The sequence below is a fragment of the Agelaius tricolor genome, unplaced genomic scaffold, assembly GCF_023055355.1.
Source record: "Agelaius tricolor isolate 1412-34295 unplaced genomic scaffold, bAgeTri1.0.p SCAF_2, whole genome shotgun sequence".
In the NCBI taxonomy this organism is placed as follows: Eukaryota; Metazoa; Chordata; class Aves; order Passeriformes; family Icteridae; genus Agelaius; species Agelaius tricolor.
Window position 1 is genome coordinate 67,442,755 of NW_027269262.1, and position 22,815 is coordinate 67,465,569.

Consider the following 22,815-nt stretch of genomic DNA (forward strand, 5'->3'; position numbering starts at 1 on the left):
AACATATTCCTTACATAGAGCAGCAAAAAAGAAAAAAAAAGTTAGAAACAAGAGAATTCTAATTTCCAGTTGTTCAGAGCCCTTTTGTTTTATAGTAGTCAATAGTGTTTGATCATTACAATAATTTAGTCACGTATGCATGTTTGAATTTATTTAACAGTAAAGAGTTACTTATTAAGTTTGATACCTGTATGAAGCTCCTTTTATTAAAAAAACAAGTTTTCACATCTAGAATTATTTTATAGTTAAAAGTGCATGTTTTTCAATTTGCCAGTCTGCTTTCTTAACAGTTTGTGACATTATTTTATTATAGAGGTTAACACCAAATTTTACCAGCCCCAAGGTGATAGTGAGGTCAGTTTTCATAGTGGCACTGTCAAGTAAACAGGATTCCTCTCCCATGCCCTTTGAAGGGAACAAGTTCTATTTTGTCACAGTGAGCAGGTATAGGAACAAGGCGTGAGGCTGACTTGTTTTGGCCATTTGGACATTCCAAGGAAGTCAGTGGGATTTTTGGCTGCTGAGGAATGTGGGCTCATTGCCTTCGTGTCACACGGTTCTGTCCGCCCGCAAAATCATCAGGAATGATTGTTGGCTCACTGGCGGGAGAGAAGCTATGCGGGGCTATGGTGAATGAAAATTGGGTCTGTGCTCTTCCTGGTTTTCTCTTTGTAGTTGTTTTTCCTGTGTGCTCGGTTTGTGGCAATCCGGCTTGGAGAAAGAGCGGCTTTGCTCCGGCTGCTTGTGTAAGCAGAAAGGGCTGAAACTCGCATCGCAGGCGTGATGAGCCACCCTGTGGCAATACCCTGCAATTGAGGCAAGAGGACGACAAAACTAGTTCCTGAATGTGTAAAACAGTGGAAAGTATTTGCTAGCTTTTTTTTTTTTTTTTGGCATATATTGGTTCCAGATGTCATGTGTGTTCTGCCTCCGTTTGCTAGTTATTTATTTTTCCAAAGGATTGGTGTATATATATATTATAGGCCTGATCAAAATCTCTGCAGCCATTCTAATCCTGTGTGCCAAACCCATGATTTTTGCTCATGCTGGCTGGTTTCTAGCTAAATTTAACCTTGGGCTTGCAGTATCAGGAAAGCCTATTAATGTAAGTCAACTTTATGCAACCTCTGTGAATTTCCCAGCAGTTTCTCTTCTGGGAAGGAGAATGCAGGATCTGCTAATTGTGTAACACTGGTAGTTCAGCAATGCCACCTTCTGTTGTAAAAGAATAAAACCCAAGAAAATAATCCTATATGTGAGAGGGGTGAGATAATCTTATTGAACTAAATGCAGCTTCTCTTGTTCTAGTTGAGTCATAATGTGATATGTTTGCCAAGTCCCACCTGCCCCCATGATCCTGTGAAACACTGAGGGTAGACTTTCAATCAGGTTATGGGATTTAGGTACTCAAATCTAATTGCACTTCAGTTGGATGTAGGCACTTAAATTCCATTGTAGTTTAGAATGCATGCATTCAATCCCATTATATTCCACTGGGATTTGGACCTTTCTCTGTAAGGATACTGTGAAATCTGTGACTTGGAGAATATTTGTTTTGTGACAAACCAGCCAATTTTCTTTCTCAGCTGTAGAGCCTTCAGTGTTAGAAGTGATGGAGCTTCTTCTAAAGGCAATTCTTTAATTTCTTCCAAATTCTAAAAACTGCACAGTTTTAGAAATGTACAGCTGGATGTTTTGAAAGACTTAAGCATTGAAACTGGGAATTTTGTACTAGCAGGAATTTCATGTGGGCATCCAGGTCCTAAGTTGTGATCCTTGTAATTACTTTCAGCAGTTGCCCTGTCATTTTAATGTCTCCACTTCAGAGGGGGTGTATCAGTGTGTGTGGATGTTGTATTTTAATACTTCCTGTGCCTGTGTGATATCAGCACAGTTCAGAAGGACCTTGGTTTTTGAAAAGCTAAAAAGCCATGACCTTTTTCACACATCCTTTGAGGGATCCTGTCCTTGGGAGGTTGTAGTGCCCCATTTCAGATATCCAGAAAAGACTTGGAGAGAGGTAAGAGATAGGATTTGGATTCCATTGTGGGCTGGTTCATTGCAGGTTTGGTCTGACTCTCTGTGATTGACTGTTCTGTGTCTGATTGTGTTCAAGTTTCCTTTGAAATCCTTGTGGGGCACCTTGCCTGTGCAGAGTGGGCTCCTGGAAGCCTGCAGTCCTTGTTTAAAGTAGCCTACTGAGGACTGGGCTTTCCCAAAGTCCATTTTTATTAGCTGTAGATCTTTATGGTCTCTAGCTCAGGTTTTGAATTTCAGACTTGACCCCTGACCATGACTTCAGGTGTGGGAGACTGACTACCTCTATGGCACCCAACTGATTACTCCCAGCCTGGTAACACCTGTATAGTATCTTCTGATGCTTGTCATTACTCATAATGTCCTGCTACACCTAAATTGGTTCCCATGTGGTATAATGATAATGGTCCTTTTATGGAATAAAGGTGGACTTGGTAGGCTTTTTGTGAAATAGTGGGTTCAGCTGTTGTGTATTAGTCTGGGCAATTCACTGAGTTATGAATGGGATTTAACAGTTTTCTGTTCAGGTATGCCTGCTGTGCTTCTCTCATAGATGGGAGTCCTCAAGTAAGAAAGCAGAAGCCTCTAAGGAGTTAAAAAACTCTACCTGCCAGAGGCTAGGTCTACTTTGAATTATAAGGAATATTTCTCTCAGGGATTGCAGCTGGGTAGAGAAACTCATGGATGTTATGGCCAGAATTTTCAGACGAATGAACTATAAATGTGAACTTTAAAATAATTTGAGTTATAACATTTGGTTCTGGCCAGTAGCAGTTATTGAAATTACTAGAAAACTGTGTCCTTCTCTCTTCCTTCTTATCCTTACATTAGCATATATGGGTATATCTTGCTGGGTATATCTTGCTTCAGCTTTAAAATATGCGAGTAGTTGTGATCACCAACTGCTAATAATGATGTGTCATTAATAAATAGAATCATAGAACCATCAATTTTAGAAGAGACCTTCAAAATTATCCAGTCCTACCGTCCACCTAACACCAAACTGGATCATCCATCAACCAGATCCAGACACTTCTTGAACACCTCCAGAGATAGTGACTCATCCATCTCTCCTGAGCAACCTACTCTGGTGCCTGACTACCTTAAGAGTGGAAGAAATTTTTCTAGTATCTAATCTGAATCTCCCATCTCAGCTTAAGGCAGTTCCCTCTGTTCTTCTCACTCCAGGTGTGGTAGAGGTGACTGGCCCCCACCTCACCACAACTTCCTTTCAGGGAGTCACAGAGAGGGATGAAGAGCCCCTTGAGCATTCTTGAGACTGAACAAACACAGCTCCCTCAGCTGCTTCTCATAATACTAATTTCCTAGACCCTTCATGAGCCTTGCTACCCTTTGCTGGACACATTCCAGCACCTCAATGTCTTTTTTGAAGTGAGGGGCCCAGAACTGGACGCAGCACTTGAGGTGCAGCCTCACCAATGCCAAGTGCATGCAAACACTCATCTGCAAATGGAAAGCTGGAATTGTTCAGCCTGGAGAAGAGCAGGTTTAAGGATGCCTTCCCATGTGCAGAAATACCTGATGAGAGTGTGCAAAGAAGTTGGAGCCAGGCTTTTCTCAGTGGCTCCCAGTGACAGGAAATGAGTCAGAGGGCACAAATGGAAATAGAGAAAATTCCATCTGAACATAAGAAAGCACATTTTTATTGTAAGGGTGATCAAACACTGGAATAGATTGTCCAGAGAAGCAGTTGCTTGATGATATTTAAAACCAGACTGGACACAGCCTTGAGCTACTTGCTCTAGCTGACCCTTCTTTTAAGCAGGGGCTGGACTAGAAGGTTTTGAGAGGTTCCTTTCATCAGCAACCCTTCTGTGATTTTGTGAGCTTAGAGACCCTCCATCCTGCTGTTGCTGAAGAACAAAAAGGTACCAGCACCATTTCTATTTCTGTTTTCTTAAAAGCATCTATTCTTCAAAGAGTATAGGAGAAAAAATTGTTCTCATTTGCTGTTGTGTCATGAAATAAAATTCAACTTGTGGCAAGTTGACAAGTAATCTTTAAATGTACTTTCTGATACTTTTTTTTCTGTATAAAGTACTTTTTTCTCGCCTTCTTTTCTTTCTTCCCTGCAATCATTGTGAAAAGACTATTGTAAGGAAAACCCAGGGAGCATAGAATAAGGAATTGTTGTTAATTTGGTAGACTACATGTTTTCTTTTCAATCTAAATAAAAGTATTGTGCCATGGATTACAGGCATTTAGATTGAGGAGTCATATTCGTTTACAGTAATGAGTTCTTTACATGTCTGTGAAGCTTCAAGTTTAAAAATAGTTAGTTTGCTCTTAGCTAAAAGTAGTGATTTTAAATGGTCTTGGTTTTACAGCACTGAACCATTTGCTTGCTTTCACTGCAGGGAAGATGTGGTTCTTTCCCAGTAATACCCTTTTGGATGCAATGGGACCCTGGATTTTAATGTGACGTGACAAAGCTTCTGGTCCTTTGATACAGCTTTTCTTGAAGGTTTTGGTTTTCCTTCCAAATGCTCTACAGCTTGCTGTTTTGTACAGTACAGTGTATTTTAGAATTGATTTGTGACAGTCTGAAAAGTATTTCTTTCTCTGTGGAGTAAGGAGAAGAAACTTGGTCTTATTAAAACATGAGTGGACACACAAGTGGGACATACTGTTGTTTCCAGTGTTTCTCTGTGACCTTGGACAAATCACTTAAATTTCCCTTTATTGTTGATTCCCAGGTTTTGCTATAGGCTCATTCAGCAAATGAACAAAGTTGCAGTGAATATAATCTTCTAAATCTGAAAGGCACTGCTATTACTTGTGCAACACTGTGTTCTGAATTTAAAGTGATGCTTGTCTTTCCTGCACAACACAGCTCTGTTACAATGCGTTCCTTTTGCCCGAAATCACTAATACAGCCCTACAAAGGACAGAGTTCTTTAACTGTATCCTGTGCACAAAGGATATAAGTTTCTTTGTTTTTTAACAATAAGGCAGAAACCTTTCCATTTATTTCCAAAGTTCAAATAGCTGCAGTGGTGTGAAACAGCTTTGTCTAGGAGAAACATGTGTTGCATTGATATGGAAATGAGCACACCCTGTGCTTCAGTAAGTGCCAGGGTGGCAATGTTCAGTACTGCCACACTTAAGTAAGCTTCTGCATTGTGCTCAAATTCTGTTCAGCCAGCCAAAATTCTAGCAGCTTTATCTTCTGTGTTAGAAGTAGAGTTTGAAGTAATACTGCTATACCTGATATCCACACATGTAAAATTGGATAGAATCATACTCTTATCTTTTTCTTGTGAAGTAGCAATATGGAGTTAGTTTTAGATGAATATTATACAATAGTGTACTTAATTTATTGTAAAAAAACCCTGCAGATAATTTGGACTTCTGGCTTTGAAGAAGAACAAAATCTCTTATTCAGAAGAACTTTGCTTTCTATTGTTTTCTGTTTATTTAGCCTTTTGGTCTCTTTCTATTTCTACTTTTCTTTGTGAATTGCAATTAAAGGATATGTTGTACTCTAACGTTAATTATGCATTAACATTTGCAGGTTATTCTAGGGCTGGAGGCTGCTGCTTAGTGGTTATTGTTCTTGTTATCTTGTAGAGCACACAGGTGTGCTAAACATTTGCAGAGACATTGAAAAACATGATTAGTTGCTGGATGGATTTGTAACTTTATATTGAACAGGAAGAAACAAGTGATGATAAAAACCATTTCAGACAAGCTGATAAGAGAGAGCAAGGGTTATCAGAGGAAGATCAATCGCTTACTTACCTGAGGACTTGACATAGAATTTATTATCAGACAGTATTTATTTATGATGGATGATTACATGGAGCAGACTATTCTTAGGAGAGATGAGCTCTAGAGGGAATGCCTAAGCAGATCTCAGCTGTGTCAAATCTCACCAAGGAGTAATGGTAGGAAACCTCCAATCACAGAAACTGTGAGGCAAGGCTGCCTACAGTGTTTTCTGCACCACTTGTCTTGCTGTCATCTGGACATGGTTCCAGGGTCTGGAATGATGCCAATACCTTCCTTCTGAACTGCCCACATGCCTAATTTCCAATGAGTGTAAGAGTAAGGGAGGGAAGCAGAAGTTGGGATGGTCCCAGCTTGCTGGGAGGATACAGCCATGTCTCACACATGTCTCACACCTCTCTGCCCAAGACTGGGCAGAGTTTCACCTAGAAACATAGACACAGCTGATTGCTGGCATATTGCAGCATTCCCCAAAACTCAGTAATTTTAAATTAAGGGGAAAATTGGACAATTGTGTGAGTGAATAATATCCTTTATGTGCTCATGAGGAAGGCAGTCATTAGGATGCCTTTTGGATGAAAACATTGCTGTGGCTGGGTGTAATGGGAAGGGCTAGTGTTGCAAGTGTAGGGTGAGGTGGCAGAAAACAAGGGTGGATGTAAGAAAGGTAAGCAATGCTAGGTGGAGATTTGCTGTCAGAACTGTCACAGGTATTTCAAAGGAGACGTGTGATGGAACAAAGCCAATATTAGAATGGTCAGGTTTTAATCAGAAACCAATATTGCCTTTCACCACTACAGGCACTAATACCCACATCCCCACAAATGCATACCAGTGGCATAATTGAAAAAAACCTCTTATTTTTGATGGTGTTACTTTTCTAAGTGTTCCTAAATGGGCTCATGTTATTCTCACTCACTGTATGATAGTGAAGTTTCAGTGTGAAGACCTTGGCTTATTAGGTCCACAATTGACACTGCAAATTGTTTTAATGTTTTAATTAAGGTATAAAAAAAAGAAAACTAGTTGGAAAATTTGAGGTATAATTTAAGTGGGGTTTTTAAAGATACATTTTAAAATAAAATCTGTAAAAATAGGTAATACAGTAAGAAGTTTTCATTTAATTGGCATCCCCTAGTTGTTTTCCTTTGTATATAAAAGGGTTTTAGAAGGGAGCTCTTCTAGTTAAACTATATTATAGGTAGAATTGTAGACTTTATCAAATGTCTTTTTTGGAAAAAGAAAATGTACTTGGAATAGATTAAAGCTATTGTTTTCCCTAAGTTTATGCTCTGATATCATTTTGCTGGGAACCAAACAAGACAAATAGACATAAAAGGGAAGAGAACCACAAAAGCTGATGTTGCACTTTTTATTGTTGATGCTGATTTTTGTCTTTCAGCTTCATGAATTAGAATGACAGGTACATTATACCATTGCTGCATGCAGCTCAAAACCCAGGCTAACCTGCATCAACCACCTTTCAGGGCATGGGTTGACAATGAAATAAAAAGAGATTCTGTCTTGGTTGGCTAAAACAGATTTCCACCAAAAAGAAAAAGTGAAATAGGGAAGAACAAACATAAACCACAGCAAGAAAAAAAAAAAAAAAAAAAAGAAGAAATGTTACATATAGGACCCAAATGCTATATTCTGGATGGTGTTGCAGGTTAATCTAAAGAGCAGTAAACAATTTGGGACAAAGGGAGCTGGCCTTTTCTTACTCTGTACAATGCAGAATACAGGATTTTACACCACAAGACTCCTTGCCTGGTATTAAATGGAGCTTCTTTGGTATGAAATGAATTTTGTGCTGTAATTTGAATGTAGTAATCTGACTATTGTGCAAGAGAGATGGTTGAGAGGAAGCATAAATAATAACCTTACTATTTCTTTCTGACATGTAGATCATGCTGCACATTAGATGATGAAGATCTTTCTGTCCTTTGATATCCTGTGCTCTCACAATAAATTATTGTACATCAAAGAAATGAGCTCTGAGTCAAAATGATAGTAAAAGTGATGAGCTAGAAAATAATGTAAAGAGGTAGTACCTATGAAATTACTGCAAATGTCTGAAGAAATGGGGTAGAGGAAATTGCTCACAAAGTTGTTCAAATAACTTAAGCTGCTGTCTGAAAAATAAATAATCTGGGATATGACTATTAAAAATGAAATGTGATTAGAAGCTGAAATTTTTGGTGTACTATATCTGATACTGCATTACAAGCCATCTTTCCTTAATCTCCTTCCCTGATGAAAGTTTTAGAAAGATTGTTGGGGGGGCAAGTAGAGGGCAAAAGGATTGCCAATATCATAAAGCATCCTTCTATCTAAATCATTAGTTCTTTTCCAGCCATATCAATAATGGTTTGAAGTTGTCTTCTCCAGGAGATTATTCAGTGGTCTATTTGGTATTAATTGATTGTTTTGTTCTCATTCCTGTTAGATATTTACATTAAAAAAAAAAAAGATTGCTTGGAGTAATAGCACCCAACTGATACCAAGGAATAAGCAGTGGTTGAGGATTCATTGCACAGAGAAAATTGTAGTTAATATGGCAGACAGTCCTTTTAGGAAAAAGTTAAGTGAGTGATGTAGAGTGGTGGGAAGACTTGTCCTTTTTGCTGACTGGTTTCTTGTGCCATCTGGTCTACTGTCACATCTTTCCGACCCACTCAGGAACAAGCCTTCTTACCTTTGTTTAGCCATGTAAACAAAGTTATGTTCAGAGTGGATATCCCTAGTAGCCTGCACTAAACAAAAGCATTTTCAGAGGACTTCAGTTTTTCTGAGATTACCTTTCTTATTTTTGGATCATTCTGCATAGGTTTCCATGTACATAGATGTTGAACTCCAGTTCATCCATGGCTGGGTCTCAGTTTTGATTGTATGGCCAGAGAGGAAATGTATGCAAGAACTCTCAAGGAAAATGACATATGGGTTAAACTTTTCCATGAGAGCTACAAGATTAAGAGCAGAGATGAACAGAAGATGTATTATGTATTCTTCCTGTTAAAAAAAGAAAAGCAAAAGAGGAGAATGTGACATTTTAGTGAGTGTTAAATATTCATGCTGAAAATGTTAGTGATGAAACTCACTCTGAAGGCAGAAAGCAGTGTTTCCTGTCACTTAAGAGCATGGACTTTCCATGACTTTCTGCAGTGAACTCTTGTCTGTAATAACTTTTCTTTCAGGGGCCTCAAATTAGTTGTTGAGGTGTCTGTTTCAGTTCTGGAGTCAAGAAAATGGGAAAAACAGTACTTTCTATCTCCCTCAGAAAATGTTACTTAAGAATTCAGTGCTGAATTGCAGGTCAACAGTGGTAGGTATGTGCTGTATGTGTTCAAAGGCTCAGACTAGCACCAAGATCTCTTGAAGTGGGTGTTACAGACCTAGATACCTAACTATCACATTTCTATCAGCCAAGATAGAAATTTTTCAGCTGCTGCTTTTGACCCTTCCCTTGTGCTTTGTTTTTTTGCCTTAATTTTTTTACTTTTTTTTTTTTTAATATTTTATTTTCAGAGGGAAAATACAGAGGAGAAGGGTTACTCTGAGCTGTGCTCTTGGTTATATATTTGGATGTTATGGGAAATTGAAAAACAAATTATTGCCATGTTTTGTTAAAGATCCATGTGTCTGGGCCAGATGTTTGTTATAGAGCCAGTGCTGCTAATGAGGAAAGAGGTAACTAACCATAACATGATTGATTTCTGGGTGAAGGTCCATCTTTGCCTCTACCCCTAGCAGCTGTATGTATTTTCTGTATTGCAGAGAATTCACATTTTATGTATTGAAAAGAGTATTATATAGCCTGTCCACTACCAGGATTTAGGGAAGAAAATATGCTGGTGAAGACCAACCAACAGATGAGCACTCTTTCCTTAGGATCACATCCATTCTTTTTTATTAAATGTACCCAGACAAGTAAGTTTCTTTGATTATACTTATTTTACTGCTTCTATTGCCTTGAAGTCTGAATTGTGATTGCTTAGATAAATGCACTGAAACACTCTCTGTTCCCACTTTGGCTTCCTGAAATAGCTCATTATGTTTTTCAGTGAGATACTGTTTTGCAATTTACAACATCAGTCTCAATTGTGTGAATCTCTACACATATCTCAGCAACCTCTTCAGGAGCAATGGGTATGGGTGCCATTTCCTTCTGCTTTCCAACAGTGAAAGAATAATGCTCTCACAAAGCTGTGTGAAATTAGAAGACTATCTTTTTCTGTGCTAACTTCCTATTGTCATGTGTGATTTTAAGTCAGTGTGGTTAAAGAAAAGGATGAGGCATCCCAGCTTCTGGGTGGTCTGAAAAAATCTGTTATCTCCCCTCAGGTTTTTCCACAAACATGCTTGAGCTTTCCTTTAAGCCTCGTATCTGAATTTGAGAATCCCCATAAAGGAAAGGAAGATTCAAGAAGTCTCTGAATGCAAATTTTAAAAGCTGGAAATAGGACTAATGGAATCTCAGTGGGTGTCCCTAAAAGATAATGTAGTGGTAGGTGCTGAATAGAGCATGCTGTGTGATTTGCTGATGAATACTGGGATATTTAGATGTAGGATCAACCCCACTGAGAGCAGATCAATAATTCAGGCTCTTCTCCTGGGTGACAAAACTGCTCCCTTCCTGTAGTTGAGTCAGTGCTAAAAGGTGCAATCAAGCTACCTTGTATATTTTCATCAGGATTTTTAAAATAAAAGGCAATAAATTTATCATCTATTTTATAAAATCATAAAAAGAGGAACAGTGTGTAATAAATTGTCCATCATTTATTTTCAAAAAGGGTATCTAATGAAAGATTAGCACTAACTGAATTTATTCACACTGGGGGAAAAAATGGACAATTTTCCAAAACTTTTAGATCTTTTTCACAGTTACTTAACAATCTAGATTTCTATATCACCTGCAGTGTCTCCACTTTTTTTTTAATTACTTTTCCTAGAGACCAGAAACTACTTCCATTATGAACTATAAGTGTTTATAGGCAAAATTTTGAATCTTGACTAACTAGTACCACTTACAGAACAAACTTCTCCTTTTTGCTACAAAAAAAATGGGGTCATATTAACTGTTAGCAATGTATATTGCTCTCTTTAATCTCTTCCTCCATATTGGCTTATCTTAGCATTCTCCTGTTCAACAGAAAAAGTTTTGAGATTTTGGAGAGTTTGGGGTGGTTTTTTTGTTGCTAGTCTCATTCTAAATTTATCCCCATTTAATTGCTGTCTGCTTGCTTAGTTTAAAACTCTTCTGTTCTTGATTGCATTTGCTATGATCTTTGGCTATGTTTACAGTTAAGTATAGCCTGAAAATTTTGCCATTTCTATTTTTGCCTGCTTTCTTTTCTAACCCTTAAAACTAAAGCAAAGCAAAATTTACCTGATCTTTAGTTAGGTTAACATCGCAGAAAGGAAAAAGACATTGTTAAATAAATGGGTTCATATTGGTTCTGAGAAAACTGTCTTCTATTTCTACTTAATTTGCTTTAATATGTTTGAGTCCATTAAATTATTTCCATTGGGAAAAAACCCAAAAACTTTGTTTATTGCAGAGTAAATACACTGGCACATGTAAGTTTGCATTTGAGACAATTAAATACTCTTTACTTTTTGTCCTTCATGCAGAGGATGCTTCCAAGGATCATGACAATAAAAGCTTGGCACCAGTCAAGTACATGAAATTGACTGGTTTACTTTTAAAAAGTCTTTAAAGATTTCTCTAGACACTTCTGTACATGTTTCTGCAGGCTGAAAAGACTTCTATTCTCAGAAACTCTCTGTAATGGACTGAGACATCAGGGCTTTTTAGCACTGATAAAATAATACCCTGTCAAATACTTGATGATGGATGGAAGGTAAGTTGATCACTCAGTTGACTGACAAAATCACATTCTTAAGATTTCAGGGTTGAGGGACAATGCTGCTTTTGTTAATACTTTCTCTCACCTTAAGGTGCCAAGAAGTCAGGTGATGTGAAACAAATCCTTTTAGGAGATAGTTTTTGCCCAAAGCCACTTTTACATTTCTGCCTTTTACTTAGTTCATGCTTAACTCTTTTAGCCTAATCTTTGGTAGAACACGAGCTAATTTCCTTCAGAGTGAGTTTCTCAGGTGGTGCTTACTTTTTTTCAATGACAGCTTTCTCATGCTGAGTTTTGAGCCACGCTTCTTTGGGCCCCAGTCATGTCTCAGTGCTTATGATAGACTTTTATCAAGTTTGTAATAGAAAACATTAGCAAAGCTCCTGTGGTCTCAGTGACTCCCACTGGTGGTCTAAGAGTTGCAGTTGCTGCTGTTGTAGGGCACTTTTGTTCCCCTCTGTCTCTGTAAGGATCTACATCTGGACATTTGAACCTCTGATAAAGGGGTGGAGCACTGACTGTTGGGTTCCTTTTATTCCTGTTATTCAGCCATGCACACCCATCAGTCACTTGTGGTCTGTCTGCTGTACACTGGAACACCGCCTGTGCCCGTTGTTCACACTCTGTGTCTTGCTAATGACTGTGCAGAATGCATGCACAGTGCTGGTTTTGATCTGACACTTGCATCTGCACCCATTTCAAGGTCCTTTTATACTGCCAGAGCAGTGCAAATGGGCAGTGGTGGCATGTATTCTACAGGTTAAGCCCCCTCTAAATTGGAAGGGTTCAGTTCTGTCACCTGACTCATTTTCAGGTAAAAGTGCTTGTAGGTTCAGTGTATTTGTTTACGTGACAAAGTGCTGTTTATGTGAGAAAGGGTGACAAAATTGGGTTGCTTGTGCTTGAGCCCAGTGTTAGGATATTAACTCACTCTGCTATGGAAGAAGAGCTGCCATAAAAGAAATGTTTGATTCTGGGAGAGAAAGAACAAGTCAGTAGGATAATGCACCTTGAGGAACACAAGCAGTAATTATACTTCATTATTTGTCAATATTTCTCTTCTGTAATATAGAGCTGCATTGGCAAAATTGATTGCAGAGCTCGGGATCAGCTCTAGGTGGGTTTCTGGCATCCAGGTAAACTGGATGGCTTAACTAATGTCAACTGAGTGTGATTGGTAGCAGGCAAACAAAAGGCAATTTGGTCAAAATGCCTCCTATTATATTTTCAAGGATGTTCCCCATAGAAGAAAACATTGCTTTGAAATGTATTTGTTGAGAAGAAGTTGCATCCACAGGGCTCATATTACCTCTGAAAACTCTAGACTAAAAGTTTGAGAGGAATCTCTGTGCATAAGAGACTCTACACTTATGAGCTACATTTTCCCAGCATGCATAATTCTAAATATTGAGTGATGGAAATGACTAAGGGCATTTGAAGAGTGAGACATTGAGGAGTGTTGTCATATTATATTAGTTATGGGTAATAGCTGCTGACTTTGGAACAGTGATATGAAAATTAGACCACTTCAGAAGCTCAATTTGGAAGCTTAGAGAGTCATGCAAGGTGACAGATCTGTACCAATGTAGGAAATGTCTTGGAGGCAGATAACTGCTGTTTCATGCATAAGTAGTCAGAGTCCCAATATTTTTTCTATGCAAATCAATGTCAAAATTCATGTTAACCTGATTGGGATCATCTCCTTGCAGAAAAGGATTTTCTGTTGCTACATCACAAATAAGAGTTATAATTGCATTTTAGATGGAGAAAAGTTATGAATTCCATCATTTACATAATATGTTGAATCTAGCGGCCCTAGGAAAGTTCTTAATATCAGTTATTGTCTGTATTGAACAATTCTTGTACAGAGGAACAAATGAGAAAGGTGCTCTTCTGTGAATTTAGGAAGGCAATTTGAATTGGTATGCATGGTGTGCATTTGTGCTGATCCTGCATTATGCATTTCTCATAGATGTATCACTAACTCTCCTTACATTTGGTGAGAATACTTTGAACACTCCAGCAAACTGCTTGCTCATCTTTGGTAGTTTGCCTAAAACTGTGTGATCTCCATAGCTAATGATGCTTAAGGTTTTTTTGTTGCAGCTCATTCCTCATCTACATGGGGTCACCTTTGCCATTTTTGAAGAAAGACTCCCACAAAAAAAGGGTGTTCAGGAGACATTGGCAGAGACCTGCAATATGTCTCGGGGAGGAAGGAAGACACTCTCTAATCTGTGCTATAAGTAATAAAATGTGGCCAGGCAAATAATTTTTCTTCTCTGGAAAAGTTCAAATAAACCATAAGGGAGATATTATGAACTCATCCAGCATATAAAAACCCTCATGTTCTCGTTCATTCGCAAGTTGACAATAAAGAATTTATTTTGTGTCTTGCATATTTATCATTTTTGGATGTCAGAATATTGCTTTCTCTTATCATTTTATAAGATTTTCTGGTAACCCCTTCACGTCTTCCAAAGAAGATATGTATTATACCAGGAAAAGAATTCTTTTGCTATCATAATATAATCTGTATTTTAGAATGGAATTAACTGTATTCACAAAAAACTCTTTTTAACATCTGGTTATCTGGATTAGGAGTGTTGCCAATGTAAACATAATTTTCAAATGGGAAAATTTTATAGATATGCAATTACCATGGACTATGTAGTGGCTTCCTGAACACAATAAAGTATATCAGTGCTAAGATTTACATAAGCTGTGTCTAGTTTGGAAGAAGAATGTGTTGCAGTGAGGCTGCTTTAGTAGGTTGTTTTGCTCAATACAGAACACTCAGTGCTCTTGGCAAATACATCATTTCAAAGTTACTTCCCCTGATTTTTCTCAGTCTTTTACCTCATTCACCTTTCCAAACAGTGAGACTCCTATTACAAGAATGGATGTAGTGTTATTACCAAAATTAGTCCTTAGCTGATAAATCCAAACATTAATGCAATTTTTTGACCAATGAAAATTATAGAAATGCTTTTCTGGATGTGCTCTTTCAAAGTAATTTCTTTGCTGCTTTGTTCCAGTGCCACTTTTCACTTTTGTAAAACCTGATTTTCTTTAAGTGGTCTGACAGAAAAAATACATAGGCTGCTCTTTAGATTATTGCTCGCATTATTTTAGGATTAAAATGGGAATGTTGTGTTTTACTTTGCTATCAAGTATTTACAGGGATATGCATCCGTGACTATTAGCCTTTTTTAAGAATGTAAAAGGAAGCAAAACCAGAAAAATGAACAAACTTTGAATACATGAATTCCTATTGTTATGTCTTGTATATAGCTCCATTCTGTAAGTAGTAAGGGTCATGCTGATTTTAAGTACACAAGAACTGTGCAATTTTTAGTACTTAAAGTTTTGATTTTGTGTCTTTAGACAGCTCTAGTCTCTATTTATTTATATTTCAAGCAAAGTATAATATACCTAAAACTCAAAAATAAAAATGGAGCATAATATGCACTGAAGCTGTATCCATTAAATGATGGTAGGTGTTGGTTATGACAAGATTGATTGTATTATTACCTGGCCTACTTTCGGTGTAATTTCTGTATTAATTTTCGTAATTGTTCCCTTTCTAAGTACTTGTCTAAAAGGGGCTTTAGAGATTGAATAGTGGGGAGAATTTTTTCTTTTCAAAGCAAACACTTGGCTTTTCCCCTAGAAAGTGCTACTGGTCTATTTACATTTTTTCTTTTGATAACTCTAGGGTAGATGGGTTAAACTCCAGCAAATCTTCAGTGTATACTGTTTTGCATATTTAATTATATCTGTTCTCTGATAGACAATAAGAACCTTAACATTACCAGTTCTGCAGTCTAAAGTTATTTATTGCATTTTTTTTCACAAATGAATGCAATGATAGTGTAATGAAGCTTCTTTTATGGAATCAGGTAGTTGATTTTTGCCACCATTTGAGAAACTTAAAAACAATAGGAAACTCTTGAATTTGGCGCATTTGCATGTACTTGTAGAAAGTACTTTTAAATAGGACAGCACTGTATCATTTTAAAGCACTGAAGAGGAAGTAATACAAAATCAACCAGGAGGATAATCTCTGATATTTACAAATATTTATAATGGCATTAGTTCTAAATAAGTTAGCTGAGGCAATTTGAACCTGTAGACCTGAACAAATAAATAAACATCGCTTGCCATAAGCTTTTTCAGAAATGTACTGATATTGCTGTAGAGCTTTGTGCATCCAAATAAGTAAGGAGGTCTAGCAGATTTCTCTTCAGAAGGGGCTCCCTTCAGTCAAGACACTGTCTGCTTTATTAGGAAGCATTTCACAGGTAAAAATGTTATGTCACAGAATTTCTGGGCTTTCCGGAATTTGTGCTGCAGTGTTTTAGAGCTGGTCTAAAACTAATGGGTTTACTAAAGACTTGGAGGCAGGGTTTAGAAATTAGTTTTAATGAAATGTCCTACATTGGTAGGTCTGGCAATAGTTTTCCTTGCTTGCCCATGAAATGACTTTGTTCTTTATGCAGCTCAGTGCAATGGTTGGAATGTGCTGCAAGTGTGGGCCAGACCTTGCACTTGATGCCAAACTGACTTTGCCAAATCCACCGAGCCCAAGCCAATGTTGAAGCAGTTTCCCACAAGCTCTGAGGTGTGCAGGAGAATACTAAGTGAGCTGTGTAAATTTTTATCATGAGCTGAGTGTTCACTTAGGAAGGAGAGCTATGCATGGGTGTGCCTGCTTTTGCTTAGCAGTTGTCCTCTGCCAGAAAGCCAATGGCATCCTGGCCTCTATCGGGAATACTGTGGCCAGCTGGACCAGGGAAGTGATTCTTCCACTATACTCAGCACTGGTGGGACCACACCTTGAGCCATGTGTCCAGTTCTGGGCTCCTAAATTTAGGAAGAATGTTGAGGTTTTGTATCGTGTCCAGAGAAGGTTGATGGAGCTGGTGAAGGATCTGGAACACAAGTCCTGTGAGAAGCAGCTGAGAGAGCTGGGGGTCTTCAGCCTGGAGGAAAGGAGGCTCAGGGGAGACCTTGTCACTCTTTACAACTGTCTGGAAGGAGGATGTAACCCAAGGGGGTCAGTTTCTCCTCCCTGGCAACCGCCAATAGGACAAGAGGACGTAGTCTTAAGCTGTACCAGGGGAAGTTAAGGTTGAACATTAGGAAAAAGTTTTTCACAGAAGGAGTGATTGGGCATTGGAATGGGCTGCTCAGGGAGCTGGTGGAGTCATCATCTCTGGAGGTGTTTAAGAAAAGACTGGATGTGGCTCTTAGTGCCATGGTTTAGTTGACATGGTGGTGTTACATCACTTAGGTTGGATTAGATGATTTTCCAGCCTAGCTGATTCTGTGATTCTGTGTGAGTCAGGAGTCTGAGGGCCAAAGGAGTTTGAAGACTAATCAGCAGACATTGCAACAAGTCATGCTCAGAGACTCAAGTGTGCTGAGTGGGGCTGTCCACTAGCAGAGACCCTTCATAGGACAATATGCGTCAGGGTCCCAAGTCCCTGTAGTAAACCCCTGGTAGTAGTAGATTTAGGAAAAGCACCATGGAGAATATGAACAATAGGAATGCTGAAACAGCAAAAGAAAATTCCTGTTTCCCTGTCCTCCGCCCTTAACCAATCTCTGTAACCCTATAAGGCAATGTCATGTTAACCCCTTACTATTGGTCAAGCTTGGATCCTTTCCAACCCTATAAAAGAAGCATACTGTACCCCATCAGGGGAGAAAGAAGAAGTGCAGAGACCCTTCACGGACCTCCCCAATAAAGCCATCTCCGTGGAACAGCCTGCGCCTTCTCCTTCTCCTCTCTCTCCGTCTGCTGCAGCCTCCAGCCCAGGGCACCACTACCTAGCAAGCAAAGCTGAAATTCTAAGAGCTTGCAATCGCTATAGAGCTGATAATCACCATGCTTGCTAGATGGTAGCCCCGCGGCGTTGGCATGAGCGAGCCAGCTTCGGGCACCCGGTCCCTACCCAGGGACTGAGCTCCTGAGCCCTATTGCTCTGCTTTATGATAAGGCCAAATCAGAGAGGCTTTATTAAGTCCCTGCATCAGTTGTGCTCCTATAACCTCTAGCCCTCCAAACTCAGCTCCAAAACCTAAATATTTGCCCTTAGAACCATTTAAGATTTAAGTTAACCTGATGTGGTGTTCAAAACTAGAAGCTTGATTTAAAAGTAGGGAATTTACAGAAGCACAGCTGAGAGTTAAATTGGTCTTGTGAAGCCTTTATTTCTGGTAGTAATGTTTAAGATGGAAAGAATCCAGCTTGACTTCCTGTTCCCCAGAGTGAATTTGTGGGCCTGAGATTTAGAAGAAAAAGTAATTTTGCTGGTATATCGAGATATTTAACCTGCAAATCAAAGAAGACAAAAATGCAATTCTCACAATATTTTGGTTGCATTTATTTAGGAAAACCACATTTAGAAACTACAAACAGTGCTAAATACCAATTGTAAGATGCATGCTTTAGTGCTGATTTCCTGCTGCCATCTGTCCTGTAACAAAAAGGCAGTCTCAGTTTCTGGGTCAGAAACAAGGCTTTGGTGGTAACTTTGTACTTGGAGGATGTCATGTGCTTTAAACCAATTCACTCCTGTGGTGCTGTGCAGTAGGAGGTTGTCTGGGAAGTTTAAGATAACCCAGGACAATTTAAATCACACAGTTTTAGCAAGAGTCTGTTAGTTTTAAGCACTAGCACAATTTGGCTGAGGACTACGTGTAGATTGATTCTTCAAAGGTTAGTGCACATCTCAGTGGGACCTGGAGGCTTCTTGGAAATGGTTTTATGTTTATTCTTTTTCAAGACTTCTTTATAAAACTTTCTAACTGTGTGATACTTTCTGGTTTATACCAAACTTTTGTAATGGTGAAATTTAGAGTACAGGATGATCATCCATCGTATCTGTAACTGCAACTACAGCCTCTTGGAATGTAAATCAGTTGTCCCATTTTCTATATTATTGTTTAATGAAAAACAGCTTCTTGTAAAAGATGGCACACAAGTAATCCTCTGAGTTAACAGCATACTATATATTCAATATTTTTACAATTGAGTTTTTATAGGTACCTGAAAGGGCAAATTATTCCATTGCCACAGTATGTGCTTTAATGGTTTTGTGTCTCTGGGGTTTGTGGGAGCTGAAAGACTCGCTTCTTGTTACCAATTTTCTGAAATTACTCTTCTGGCCTATTTTTGTCTTGTCTTTTGTTCTTTTTCCAAATGAAGTTCATATATTCTTAATGAAATAAAAAAGATACTATCAACTAAGCATTTTCATTTGCTGGAGTACTGCTGTATCAGGTTTAGTTTGGGTTGTTTAGAAGAAACCCAGGAGATCAATATTTACAAATATCACCACTTTGGAAATGAATTTTGAATATTCTAAGTAAGGGTGGAAATGTCTTGAAATTGGCATAAGAAAAGTCACCTGCATTGAATGAGGATATAGTCTTCCTAATGTGAAGTCTTTCTTCTTCTCTCTACTGGCAGCCTAGGGAATGGAGCATCCCCAGCGTGGGTTGGAATTCACTCGCACTGGGAGGCTTCATCTGAGAATAAAGGAAACCCACAGGACACAGAGGGTGGTCCTAATTTCCAGTCTGGTGTTGGAATTGTCACTCATCTTCCACAAGAGTCAGGGAACACTGAAAGTCACCATCTTCTACAGAAGAATCAAGGGAAACTGAGATTTCAGGCCCTGTTCCTAGGGAGTGGCACATGCTTTGCTTGGCTGGATTGACAGATAAGCACAGGTGTGCTTCCTGGGAATGGGCTGCACTGACCCATTTCCCTTCATCTGTGGAATGAGTGGGTTTCTTGGAAGCCCCTCTGCCTGTCACTGCCCGTCACTGCCTGTCACTGTTCCCCGGTGGTGCCCTGTGGGCTGGGCCACTATCCTCATGCAGGGTAGTGGGGCTTGTATTCTTCCCTCCATGCCAATGTCAGCAAATCACTTGTAACTTTTTCAGGGACTGGAGTACTTAAGCTTGTCTGTCTTGTCTTGTCTTGCTCTAGATCTTCACTTTCAGGTTCAGTGGTGGCCTCCCATATCCTGTAATGTTGACAAGTAGATTTAGTCATCTAATCATATGTTATGATAGAAAGTAACTGCTTGGATTGCAGTCTTTGACATTCAGTGCATTTTCTGGAACTTTCTGAGTAATTATCTGTCTTCTTTTTTTCTCCTATTAACCTTTGAATGCCAGTAATTGAATCCTGTCTTTATTCAGAGAAACATGGTCAGTGGCTCAGCAAGGCTGTACATATCTCAAACACTTGTGAGTTTACCTTGCTGTAATGGAAGCTGAGGACAGAATCCAAATGGAGCGATTAGAGCTAATCCTTGGAAATAAAATTAAGTTCACAAATTGTTTATTTGACAGTTTGGTTTATTTGTCTAGCTGCTGCCATCCTATGTAGTCCACCTGTTCCATCTTGAGAAAATGATCATTAATCGTTCAGAAACATGCCTCAATTTTTTCTGTGCTGGTGCACACAACTAATGCATGTCATTAATGCCATCCAGAGGGAGCAGTTTGGAAGATGAGAGGATAATTTACTCACCATGTGCATTTAGTCCTTGGCCTCCTTGCTGAGATACCCCTGCTGGTTTGGAGTATGTTTTTGTATACAAACCTGCCCTGCCTGTGATAACTAGAAATGTAGTGAGCCTACTAGTTTAAGGATAGGATGCTACAAATTCTGGTTTCAGTCTTTGGAACTCAGAAAGCTCTATTCTGTTTTAATTTGCAGACAGATGCCTAGTTGTGGCATTGCTACCTCAGTAGAAGTTGAGAGCAATATTAGGAAAGACTGTGAGATAATTACAATCAATAAAATATGAATAGGCTTTAATTTATATTACAGAAAACAAGCACTTTGTACAGCAAGTAGATAATAGTAATACAAATGCTCAGTAAACATTATCTAATAATATAAGAGGAAAAAACCTTAAAAATCAGTTGATGTATAGTGCTTGCATCATATTAGTGTACTCAGGTCTGTGCTAACACCATCATAAGCAGTAGCAGTCCATAGGGAATTTAAGTGTGTTTCAGTGAAACATTTAGGATGAGGGGAAATGTCCTCCTCCTTCATCATCACTGGAGACACTGTCCAGAGAGTGAGGCTCACCTGGGACCTCATGGCTGTCCTTTCTAACTGGCTGTCAGGGAGTTTTTTCTCTCCTTCTCTGCATTTTCCTCTCTCCTGTTCTTTTCTCTGCCCTTCTCTGCTTTTGTTTTTGTTTTTTCCCTCAAGATTACTTTGTCTATTAGAGTTGATGTGTGTCATCAGCAGTGGATCCTGCTAATAAATCTTTGTGCACATTATCCTGCCTCAGCATCCTTTGTGCAGCAGGGAAATTGATGATCAAGGCAGAAGGAAAAAGCTGTAAGAGAAAGTGAAAGGTGGTAATTCAGACAGGTGAAAGCTGAAGACCAAAGAGAGGTCAAGGTGCAGGACCTCAGGCCAGACACAGTGCTGATATGGATATGCTGGTGTGGTTGTGCTGATCTCTGCTATCAAAGTGCTCTTGCTGAGGGTATGGTTTTTAACGGGAAAATTATGGGATGCTTTCACCATTCTCTTCAAGATTGCAGTTTTTTCTGGAATAAACACATCTGGGCAAGGACACGGGCATTGGTATGTCAGGCACAAGGACTCTTAGTGTCAGCAGGTGTTTGTAGGGGACCAGAGTGTGTCTGTGCATGTTAAAGAAAGTGGGGTGCATGCAGAGGCACAGGCTTGCATCCTCCCCACGGTCCAGCATGTCTCCTCTGACAAAATGGGATGCAGAATGTGTCAAAGTTCTTCTTCAGCCCCAGAATCACTCTGGCCTTTCTAGTTTGCCGAACTGTCTGTTAAATTTTTTCTCTTCCTTCCTGCTACAGAGGGTTATGGACACTGTGTTATCATGGAATCAGAATTGTTAAGGTTGGGAAAGACCTCCAAGAGCCTCAAATCCACCATTAAGACATGTGGTGAGGGGAGCACCCTGGTCACTGAGCACTCCTGAGGCTGTGTTAGCCCAAAGGCTGGCTCATTGCCACAGGGCTGAGATCCCCACTGTGGGGTGGGCTGGGCATTGCAGCACACCAGCAATCCCTGCCTCTGCCTGTAGCTCGCACCAGAGCTCCCAGCACCCATCAGAAGACTCTCAGCAGACCTGTAGGGCCAGGAGCCTCTGTAAAATGACCAATTTCTACATTTGCTACTCTTTTTGCTTAGAAAAGCAGACTTAGCATAATCCTGATTTTTAGTTTTGTTTCTCTTGTCTGTATGCTTAATTGTATATTACATGGAAAAGTATGTGACATTCACAAAGATGTACAATATCAAATATAGTGTTATTTTTTTCTCTATTCAGATGTATTTGATTGAAAACAGCAGGTGCTATATTTTATCTTGGAGCAGATAACATTCAAGGAAGAAGAAAAGAAAACCTCTCATTTTCCCATAGGTATGGGACTGATAAATTATTCCAATGATAGATAAGGGTAGAACTCACCCAGGTAACAAAGCTTTGGGAAAGAAAATCACATAACAATAATAGTGATAGTAATAATAGCAACAATAAGAGATGAGTGTATGCTTTCACTGCTAAAGCCTTGTTTGGATGCAGAGCTCCAAAGCCTTGCATGTTATTCATTCCAAAAGAAAACTTTTTATTGCCCTTAAATTAAAAGAAGCAACAAAACCAATCTACTGTACAAATGGAGTGGATTTGAGGCTTTGACTGACAGTAGATGTTCCACAGCCTTTCATTATTACTTGCTTTTCTACACTCATATGTGGCACAAAACTGAAATCCCAGTATATAAGAGGAATTTGTAACTCCAGCTGTCTTTGGAACTATCAAATAAGGAGAATAAATATCCAAATGCTTCTAAGACCCAAGAAAATTCTGATGGGAAGAAGTTGAAATAAGAGAAAAGGAGCCACTCCCTATTATTCCCATTGGCTTGCTCTTGATCATGAGGAGTATTCCTTCAGCATGTTTCTCCTACAGCTCTTGAGCTACTCTTATTATTTAATAGATATGTCATATACCCAATGAGTTGTCAAGATTCATTCAGGGTTCCTGGTCTATTCCACCACATCTCTAAGCACATTCTCAGAGTGCCTGGCTTGAGAACAGCATCACAGTTTCCACCTGTGCTGGTTTTG

The 22,815-nt window shown here is 39.0% G+C and overlaps 1 long non-coding RNA gene across 1 annotated transcript in view; it reads left to right on the plus strand.

The window, feature by feature from the left end:
* The first annotated feature begins 3,792 nt into the window (after nt 1-3,792).
* The window catches only part of LOC139600825 (uncharacterized), a 43,798-nt gene continuing 24,775 nt past the window's right edge, over nt 3,793-22,815 (plus strand). The window contains exon 1 of the long non-coding RNA XR_011682680.1: nt 3,793-3,926. This is a non-coding gene — a long non-coding RNA (uncharacterized lncRNA). The remainder of the gene's footprint in view (nt 3,927-22,815) is intronic.